The following is a 10,565-nucleotide window of genomic DNA, read 5'->3' on the forward strand; positions in this document are numbered from 1 at the left end:
TTCGTTGCTTCCATTCAATCACTGTCAAGAAGAGCATGCGGGTGTTGTTTTATTTCATGCTCCTGGGCTGCTCTTCTATGTTGCTTATTACAACACTTTCCACAACTTTCTTTTTTCTCCCTCATCTCCAAAAATAGCAAATGACATTGCTTGCCCAGATTTTCCACCTGAGTTTGTTTTTCATTTTTGAGGGAAATCAGCATGGGTGCTGAGTGCTGCCTCAGCACCAAATAAATACTGGTATGAACATCAGGACAAAGTCAAAGGTTATACCCTTCTGCAATGTAGCTGCAAACCTGCCTCAATTCTCAGCTTGAGAAGAATGGATGCTGTTTGTGGTGTGAGTACTATATATGGAAATAGCTTGAATGTGCCTGGATTTCTGCATTAAATATGTTCCTGGAATTTAATGTGTACTTTGTTTTTTCTTTTCTTTTCTTTTCTTTTTTTTTTTTTTGAAACGGAGTTTCGCTCTTGTTACCCAGGCTGTAGTACAATGGCACGATCTCAGCTCACCGCAACCTCCACCTCCTGGGATCAAGCAATCCTCCTGCCTCAGCCTCCCGAGTAGCGGGGACTACAGGCAAGAGCCACCATGCCCACCTAATTTTTGTATTTTTTAGTAGAGATGGGGTTTCACCTTGTTGACCAGGATGGTCTCAATCTCTTGACCTCGTGATCCACCCGCCTCGGCCTCCCAAAGTGCTGGGATTATAGGCGTGAGCCACCGCGGTTTTTTCTTTTTTTGAGACAGAATCTTGTTCTGTCACCCAAGCTGGAGTGCAGTGGTGCAATCATGGCTTTCTGCAGCCTTGACCTCTGGGGCTCAATTGATATGCCCACCTCTCTGTCTCCCTAGTAGCTGGGGCTGTAGGCATGCACCACTATGCCCAGCTAATTTTTGTACTTTTTGTAGAGATGAGGTTTTACCATGTTGCCCAGGCTGGTTAAATTTATCTTATAGCAGGCTGGGCATGGTGGCTCACGCCTGTAATCCCAGCACTTTGGGAGGCCAAGGCAGGTGGATCACTTGAGCCCAGGAGTTTGAGACCAGCCTGGGCAACATAGCAAGACCCCATCTCTAAAATATTGAAAATTTAACAATAAATAAATAAATTTATCTTGTAACAAAGTCAAGCTTACCCAGAATGACTGGTGTCTTAGTCCATCTGGGCTGCCATAGACTTGGTATTTTATAAACAATAGAAATTTATTTTTTACAGTTCTGGATCAAAGTCAAGAAGGCACCAACAAATGTCATGTCTGGTGAGGGCTCATTTTCTGCTTCACAGGGTCTCTTCCTACTGTGTTCTCACATTATGGAAGGGGTAAACAAGTACTCTTGGTTCCCTCTCACAAGGGCAGTAATCCCATTTCGCCTCATTCATTTTAGGACCTCATCACCTTCTAAAAGCCCCACTTCTTAATACTATTGCATTGGGGATTAAATATGAGTGTTGCAAGGGGTGAGGGGAGACGCAAACATTCAGACCATAGAAATTGGTAAACAGTGTTTCCAGGATAATCAGTTGCCTTGGAATAGGGAGACCTACTTTTTATATAAAACATGTGTAACCTGGTTTCTCCAGGCCACATTAGCCAGGAGATTCAAGTTGGGTTTAGGACCAGTGATAACTCACTGGAAGCTTCTTGGGCATGTGGCCTGTACAGTTGTCCAGAGGTCAGCATTCAGAAGGGCCTGGTGCTTGGTTTAATGCTCAGCTGTCACAATCATGAAATCCTTAATTCTAAAACAAGGGTCCTGTGTTGTCGTTTTGCACTGGGCCCTGCAAATATTGTTCCCATAGCTACTGCCCCTTGTTAAACCTAACCCCAAATATGTCCAGGAACCCCCTGGGGGCACGTATCACAGATGTCGATGAAACCACTCTGTAACCTACTTCGTACCTGCTTCATTTCCTTCCTCTCCTGCCCCCACAGACACTATGGCCCTGACATGCAGCAGCCCTTAGGGACCTGCAGGCAGGGTGCCATGTCCTCAGGAATGCCCAGAGGCCTGAAGACCTGCTGCATGTTTCCACAGAAGTGCTCCTGGCTCTCCTTATGAAACATCTTATCTCTGGCCCCCAATGCCCGTCTGCTTGAGCCCCAAATGTCTCACTGAGCTTAGCATGGAAACATGCTCCTCAGTTATCTGCTTGTGCCCCCGTCCCTCTCTCAGAACCTAGAGAGCGACCTGCTACCTCTTCTGTCTTCCTGGCCAGCTGCTCCTCCTCCGGCCTTCCCTTTTCCCCTTCTAGCCACTTTTCCTCTGCAGGGAGCTTCGAGTTTCCCTTTGAAGTCCTCACGAAACACAGATGAGGACTCTTCAAAGAACTGCAGTGACCAGCTTTATGTTCTTCAGGACTGCATTGTGGACATCTATTAATAGGAGCAACAAAAAAGGGGAGGTTCATCAGGCAAATATATTTGGGAAACAGTGCATATTAGATGCTCTTCTTGGAGATTTAACTAATCACTATCAAGTACGTTGAAAGTTCAGGGAAGAATCTATTTAACCTAACATAACCTGGTGTTTCCTAAATTGGGCATTAAATTGGGCAGTGAACACTCCTACCGTTCCTCCCCCCACCCCACCCCCACCTCACACACACATTAGCAGTAAGCAGATCGTATTCTTGGGTTATACACACTTAGAGAATAAGAAAATAAATTGGCATAGACCAATTCTGAACATCATTTAATGTTGTGTTGAGGATCCATGAGGTGCTGGTATTTATCTTTTGATCTCTGGACAAATGGAAATTAAGCATACTCCAAATGATATTTAAAATACACTAAATACATTTAGCTTTCCCTAGAGCTAGGCACATTGTAAATGCTCAATATATACTTGTGGAATTGCTGAATTTATGGAAATCCTTTGGGCCTCAGTTTCATATACTTAGAGGAACTGGATTAGTTGGTCGCTGACATCGCTTAATAAACATCAAGTGTCTTTTAAGTCAGGCACTGAGGTGTGAAGACTAGGCTCCTCTCCCAAAAGAACTGACAGCCTAGTAGAAAACAGACAATACACAAACAATTGTAATACAACATAATATTATTACAGGAAATATATATATTGTTATGGAACTGTAGCGAAGGGAATAATATTGAGTCTTAAAAAATAAGTAGGCTTTCATTAGGATGAAAGGGGAAGGGAATTCCAAACACAGCACAAACAAACAAATGAAGACCTAAAGCACTGAATCTTTCAGGGACACTTCTAGGCCTAAATCCCTTGACTTTATAAATGTCATGGTAAATTGCATAATGCAAATCATCATGCCCAGATTCATATTTTATAATGCCATATGTTAGATCTCCTACTATGGTTTCACCTGAGGCAATCTTCTGAGATTTTCTTAAAAAAACTGAAGAGTCGGGGGTATGATGGCTGCCCTCAGTATTGCCTGCACAAATGTCTACCAGGTCTGCAACTAATAGCTCCCGCAACTTTGCACCATGTTTTTCAGTAAGACTACCGACAGGCACTGTGCAGATTCAAGCAGAGAGAAGTCCAAGCAGTGAGGCCGCTGTTGCACTGGCCACCCTGGGACCCCAGTCGGCCTTCCCGCCTCGGCTTCCTCGCCAGCACTAAGGACCCCTGCAGCCGATCAGGCGGCAGCCGGGGCGACTTCCTTTCTCTTTTGGCAAGATGGCGGGAGGAGAAGGTGGAGTCACTTTGGGGCAGCGGCATCTTTCGCGCCAGGATCTCACCACCTTGGATGTTACCAAGTTGAGCCACTTTCACACGAAGTTATCAGCAGACAAGCCACAATTAATATAGGTACAATTGGTCATGTAGCTCATTGGAAATCCACAGTTGTCAAAGCTATTTCTGGAGTTCACACAGTCAGGTTCAAAAATGAACTAGAAAGAAATATTACAATCAAGCTTGGATATGCTCATGTTAAGATTTATAAACTTGATGACCCAAGTTGCCCTCAGCCAGAATGTTATAGATCTTGTGGGAGCAGTACACTGATTAGTTTCCTACAGCTATTCAAATGGAACTTCAAATTAGTCAGACATGTTTCCTTTGTTGACTGTCCTGGCCGCAATATTTTGATGGCTACTATGCTGAATGGTGCAGCGGTGTGATGGATGCAGCTCTTCTGTTGATAGCTGGTAATGAATCTTGCCCTCAGCCTCAGACATCTGAACACCTAGCTGCTATAGAAATCATGAAACTGAAGCATATTTTGATTCTACAAAACAAAATTGATTTGGTAAAAGAAGGTCAGGCTAAAGAACAATATGAGCAGATCCTTGTTTTTGTCCAAGGTACAGTAGCAGAGGGCGCTCCCATTATTCCAATTTCGGTTCAGCTGAAATACAATATTGAAGTTGTTTGTGAGTACATAGTAAAGAAAATTCCATTACCCCCAAGAGACTTTACTTCAGCGCCCCGCCTTATTGTTATTAGATCTTTTGATGTCAACAAACCTGGCTGTGAAGTTGATGACCTTAAGGGGGGTGTAGCTGGTGGTAGTATCCTAAAAGGAGTATTAAAGGTGGGCCAGGAGATAGAAGTAAGACCTGGTATTGTTTCCAAGGATAGTGAAGGAAAACTCATGGGCAAACCAATCTTTTCCAAAATTGTATCACTTTTTGCAGAGCATAATGATCTGCAATATGCTGCTCCAGGCGGTCTTATTGGAGTTGGAACAAAAACTGACCCCACTTTGTGCCGGGCTGACAGAATGGTGGGGCAGGTACTTGGTGCAGTCGGAGCCTTACCTGAAATATTCACAGAACTGGAAATTTCCTATTTCCTGCTTAGATGGCTTCTAGGTGTAGGCACTGAAGGAGACAAGAAAGCAACAAAGGTGCAAAAGCTGTCTAAGAATGAAGTACTCGGCCGGGCGCGGTGGCTCAAGCCTGTAATCCCAGCACTTTGGGAGGCCGAGGCGGGTGGATCACGAGGTCAAGAGATCGAGACCATCCTGGTCAACATGGTGAAACCCCGTCTCTATAAAACTACAAAAAATTAGCTGGGCATGGTGGCGCGTGCCTGTAATCCCAGCTACTCAGGAGGCTGAGGCAGGAGAATTGCCTGAACCCAGGAGGCGGAGGTTGCGGTGAGCCGAGATCGCGCCATTGCACTCCAGCCTGGGTAACAAGAGTGAAACTCCGTCTCAAAAAAAAAAAAAAAAAAAAAGAATGAAGTACTCATGGTGAACACAGGGTCCCTGTCGACAGGAGGAAGAGTTAGTGCTGTGAAGGCCAATTTGGGTAAAATTGTTTTGACCAATCCAGTGTGCACAGAGGTAGGAGAAAAAATTGCCCTTAGCAGAAGTGTTGAAAAACACTGGTGTTTAATTGGTTGGGGTCAGATAAGAAGAGGAGTGACAGTCAAGCCAACAGTAGATGATGACTGACGAACACCAGTTAAATAATACATTTGGATGGAGTTGGAAGTTGGAATTTCTGTTAACAACCAAGGAGTTTATTTTCAAAGCAATATTGGGGAATTTATTTACAGTTTGTCACCTTAGTAGATAGCTATAAGATTATTCTCATGTTTTTGGTTATGAAAACTTAACTTAGGGACTGAAATTAAAAGTTGGCATAATGTTGGATTGAACCTGTATTTTGACAGAAGCATTCCCATATAATGTCACAATTATATATCATGCAGTTTTGTTCTGCATGTCTTGTTTTGTTTTGTTTTGTTTTTGAGTCTGGCTTTGTCACCCAGGATGGAGGGCAGTGGCCTGATCTGCAACCTCTGCCTTCCGGGTTCAGGCAGTTCTGCTTCGGCCTTCGAAGTAGCTGGGATTGCAGGTGTGTACCACCACACCTGGCTATTTTTTGTATTTTGGGGAGAGGTGGGGTTTTGACTTGTTGGCCAGGCTGGTCTCTCCTGACCTCAGGGTGATCACCCCGCCTCGGACTCCCAAAGTGTTGGGATGATAGGTGTGAGCCACCTTGCCCCACCCGTATCATAGAGTTTGAAATGACTTTTTGCTACAACCAGCCTTTGCTGTAACACACACACACACGTATATATATACCACTGAACCTGTCTGAAATAAAGTTTCATTTTCATGGGAAAAAAAAACAAAACTGAAGAGTCTGCTGGGTGAGGTGGCTCACGCCTGTAATCCCAACACTTTGGGAGGTCGAGGTGGGCGGATCACCTGAGGTCAGGAGTTCAAGACCAGCCTGACCAACATGGTGAAACCCTGTCTCTACAAAAATACAAAAATTAGTGGGGTATGATGGCAGGTGCCTGTAATCCTAGCTACTTGGGAGTCTGAGGCAGGAGAATCGCTTGAACTCAGGAGGCGGAGGTTGTAGTGAGCTGAGATCATGCCATTGCACTCCAGCCTGGGCGACAGAGAGAGATTCTGTCTCAAAACAAACAAACAAAAAACCTGAAGAGTTACTGAATAAAAATCAATTCCCCTTCCTTCAAGACAGATGTCAGGAAGCTCAGCCACAATGGCCAGGCAGCTCTAGTCCTGCCAGCTGCTCCTGCACTGCTAACTTCTGTCCTGCTAGTGTGAGGTCTGGGCTGCTCAGAAGGGTCACTCCAGCCCTCCTGTCCTAGGCCTTTTTAAATTCTGTTCTACAGCTCTCTGGGTTTCAATGGGTTCTCTGGCTAGTTCTAAAGAAATAAACTATAGGCATACATATGTGTGTACGTGTGTGTGTGTGTGTGTGTGTGTGTGTGTGTGAAATTACTGAGGGTTCTCATATTTTAACTCAGCCCATCATTTTGATGCAGTTCATTTCTGCCTCCTGTCTCCAGAGTAAACTCCCATCTATATCCTGTGATAATGCATCGTTTTTCAGTGTAAAGATTGTACCAGGGGCTAGGTGCAGTGGCTCATGCCTGTAATCCCAGCACTTTGGGAGGCTAAGGTGGGTGGATTGCTTGAGGTCAGGAGTTTGGGACCAACCTGGCCAACATGGTGAAACCCTATGTCTAACAAAAATTAGCTGGGCGTGGTGGTGGGCACCTGTAATCCCAGCTACTCAAGAGGCTGAGGCAGGAGAATCACTTGAACTTGGGAGGTGGAGGTTGCAGTGAGCTGAGATCATGTCACTGCACTCCAGCCTAAGTCAAAAAGAGAGGCTCCGTAAAAAAAATAAATAAATAAAAGGAAGAGAAAGGTACACATGGTGTTCTCCCGGGCAGAGTATTTGTAAACTTGATATTTCTGCTATTCACATAAGAAATATTAAAAGGGAAGAAAGACTGCTGCCACAGCTACCATCTCCAGAATTCATGTAGGCATACGATTTACCATTATTGTCATTTCTTGGTGTTTCTTCCCAGTAAGATCCCAGGATAAATTCTGATTGTTAGTTGCTTTGTTTTATAAACAGTATTATAGCACTAAAAGATGGTGCTTAATAAAGCTACCAGTGGTGCCCTAGCATATGTTCAGTTTGAGGTCAAGGCCTCCTGTTAGGAGAGGTGACACGCAGTGGGTAAAGGTTTTGCAGAAATTACCTTTAAATGAACTCCTCAGGATGCATTGTCACCTAAAAAAGAAAAAGGTTTTAAGGAGATGGACTAAAGAAGGGCTAATCTGAGATGGTTGAGAATCATTTGAAAAATTTATAACATTTGCTCAGGCTGGAGACGGTGTCCCAGGGGTTAGTGTGTAGGAACTGGAAAAACAGGGTAGAGCCATTAAATAGATGAGAAGACATGAGCAGTGGCTCATGCCTGTAATCCCAGCGCTTTGGGAGGCTGAGGCGGGCAGATCACTTGAGGTTAGGGGTTCAAGAGCAGCCTGAGCAACATGGTGAGACCCTGTCTCTATTGAAAATACAAAAATTAGCCAGGAATGAGTGTGCATACTTGTAATCCCAGCTACTTGGGAGGCTGAGGCAGGAGAATCTCTTGATTTCAGGAGCCAGAGGCTGCATTGAGCCAAGATAGCACCACTGCACTCTAGCCTGGGCAAAAGAATGAGACTCTGTCTCAAATAAATAAATAATAAATTTTTAAAAATAAAATAAAATAAATAGATGGGAGGACAAATTTTGAGAGCCAGCTGAATTCTATGTCAGTTGGCCATGCTAAAATTTCCTTAAATTTTAATTTTGATTAAATGTGTTTAACATCCAAATAATACATGTACAGTTCACACAGCAGAGTACCACACAGCTGTAAAAAAGAATAAAGAATATATGGAGTAATCTTTAGACTTTATGGCTAGTGAAAACAAAACAAGGTAGAAAAAATTGTCTATAGTATGCCACTATTTATGTAAAAAGAGAGAGTTTGGCCTATGAAAATTATTGCATATTTTTTAATGAAAGAATATGCCATAAAACTTTATTTCTTAAAAAAGATTTTGTTGGGAAGCGGACGGGGTAGAGGGACTGGGATAGAAGTCACACTCCTCTGAATATGGCTGATGTTGTAGCTTTGACTTTGGAAACTTGTAATCATTTTACATAATTATAAAATATTGTTTAATTCAAAAGCAATCCCTATAAAACAAAATCAAAATGAAACAAATGAACTGAAATGTACACTCTGAGTTGGCAGAATACCCACACAGGAAGGAACTACTTCAAGTGACTTTAATTTGATTTTCATTATTGTGATATGCCCTAAAACCAAAAAGAACTAGATAACAACCTTAAATGTATTTCAACAGTCATATTGCTGGTGGTAGTGTTAGAACAGTTATTGTAAGACAATTACATGTTTTTTTGTGAAATAAAGCAAATCAGTAATTTTATTGACGTCTTTGGGATTTTCGATAAGGGAGAAAAGAATATAAATGTGAGATTGACGAGGTTCAGAAAACATCTCATAGTCTTGCTTGAAAATGTCATATAGGCTGGGCATGGTGGCTCATGTCTGAAACCTCAGCAATTTGGGATGCCAAGGCAGGAGGTTCACTTGAGGCCAGAGGTTTGAGACCAACCTGGGCAACATAGCAAGACTCTGTAAATAAAATACACAAATAAAAAAAACTAGTCAGATATGGTGGCATGTGCCTATAATCACAGCTACTCAGGAGGCTGAGGCAGGAGGATCACTTCAACCCAGGAGTTCAAGGCTGCAGTGGGTTATGATCATGCCACTGCACTCCAGCCTGACTGACAAAATTAGACCCTGTTTCCAAAAAAAGAAAGAAAGAAAGAAAGAAAAAGAAAATGTCACATGAACTCACTATATGTATATTTTTTATTTTTAAAAAATAAAAACCAGGGGAAAGCACGATCCCCCACTACCACAAATTATGCAGTTGAGTTTCCCACATTTGGGGAAATTGGAGCGGCCAGCACACCTGGAGTGCAATGGATAAGCCTCGCCCTGGGAAAACCACCTTCGTGATCATGGTATCTCCCCTGCCAGGGGAGAAAATACAATATATTTTCAAAGAAGAAGAAGAGAAAGAAGAGGAAGAAGAGGGGAGGAAGGAGAACTTCCTAATTCTTTCTACTAAAAAGCCCTAGAAACTATGATCAATCCAATAGATTGACAAACTTGGATCCCAGAGTTTGGTCTCTAAATTTCATATCCCATTGAAAGGAACCAGGACTCTTGGAGAAATGGTCAATTCCTGATCTGGGGCAGAAAATACATGAGTTGAATGTGGAATATAAGAGATCTTGTCATATTAGAAATCAAGGAAATTACTAGGATCATGTCAAAAAGTCTTGGAAGCCAAGTCTTTTTGGCTGAATAAACTTCCGCTGGCCAAAGATGACACAAGTTGAATACTAATAAAAATAATAATGGCAATGGATTGAAACACATCACATATTTTAAAATTCATGAGCTCATCATAGTACTTAAAAAGAAACAAAACAACTCATATGTCTTCTTAGGCAGATGCTTGGGAACCAACTCATTGTTATGAATTTCATAAATAATGAAGCTTTTATTTTACATTTTCTGTACTTCAGTATAACCAAATCATTGATAAGGGGATATTTCTCTTTACAGAAGTATTCCAGCTAATAATTAAAAGAGCAATGAGAGAATTAGATCACCCAATGAGAGAATTAGAGGATCACAATTACAAATGAATTAACAGATCTAAACGTTTATCATCAGTGGCTGCTGATGTCTGACGTCACAGTTTCCCACTGTGTCCCTCCTGGTGAGAAATACAGAACACCAACCACAAAACATTCCTTCCCAAAGAATCAAACATAAACAGTATACAGGAAATATAGGGCAAAGATGAACTTGTTAAATATACCATGACAATGCAATTTTTTAAAATCCAGATTCGGAAATTCTACAGGACAAATAACACAGCACCTTCAACAAATAAATAAAGAAACACGTCTAACCATGGCAGTGTGTGGACACTACATCCTGATTTGAGCAAGGCAAAATAAAACATTCATGACACAAATGGGAAAATTTAAATAATGACCAGATATTAGAGAATCAATATTAATTTCTTAAGTGTGATAAAGGTATAGTGGGTATATTTTCAAAATGCTCTTATGTTTTGGAGATGCATACCAACGTATTTATGCACTCAATGATACGATGTCAGGTATTTATTGCACAAGACTCTGGAGGAATGGGTGGGAAGCAGATGGGAGAATAGATGACATAAGAG

At 42.2% G+C, this 10,565-nt stretch overlaps 1 non-coding gene and 1 pseudogene across 1 annotated transcript; one reads left to right on the plus strand and one right to left on the minus strand.

Moving 5' to 3' along the window:
• Positions 1 to 3,627: 3,627 nt before the first annotated feature.
• LOC116560383 lies at positions 3,628 to 5,387 on the plus strand (annotated as a pseudogene).
• Positions 5,388 to 9,190: 3,803 nt separating this feature from the next.
• Positions 9,191 to 9,348, minus strand: LOC116560695. The gene has a single exon (XR_004273088.1). It is a non-coding gene; the product is annotated as a U1 spliceosomal RNA (small nuclear RNA).
• Positions 9,349 to 10,565: the final 1,217 nt, after the last annotated feature.

This window comes from Sapajus apella, unplaced genomic scaffold (assembly GCF_009761245.1).
Source record: "Sapajus apella isolate SASKATOON/1434 unplaced genomic scaffold, GSC_monkey_1.0 scaffold26, whole genome shotgun sequence".
Classification (NCBI taxonomy): Eukaryota; Metazoa; Chordata; class Mammalia; order Primates; family Cebidae; genus Sapajus; species Sapajus apella.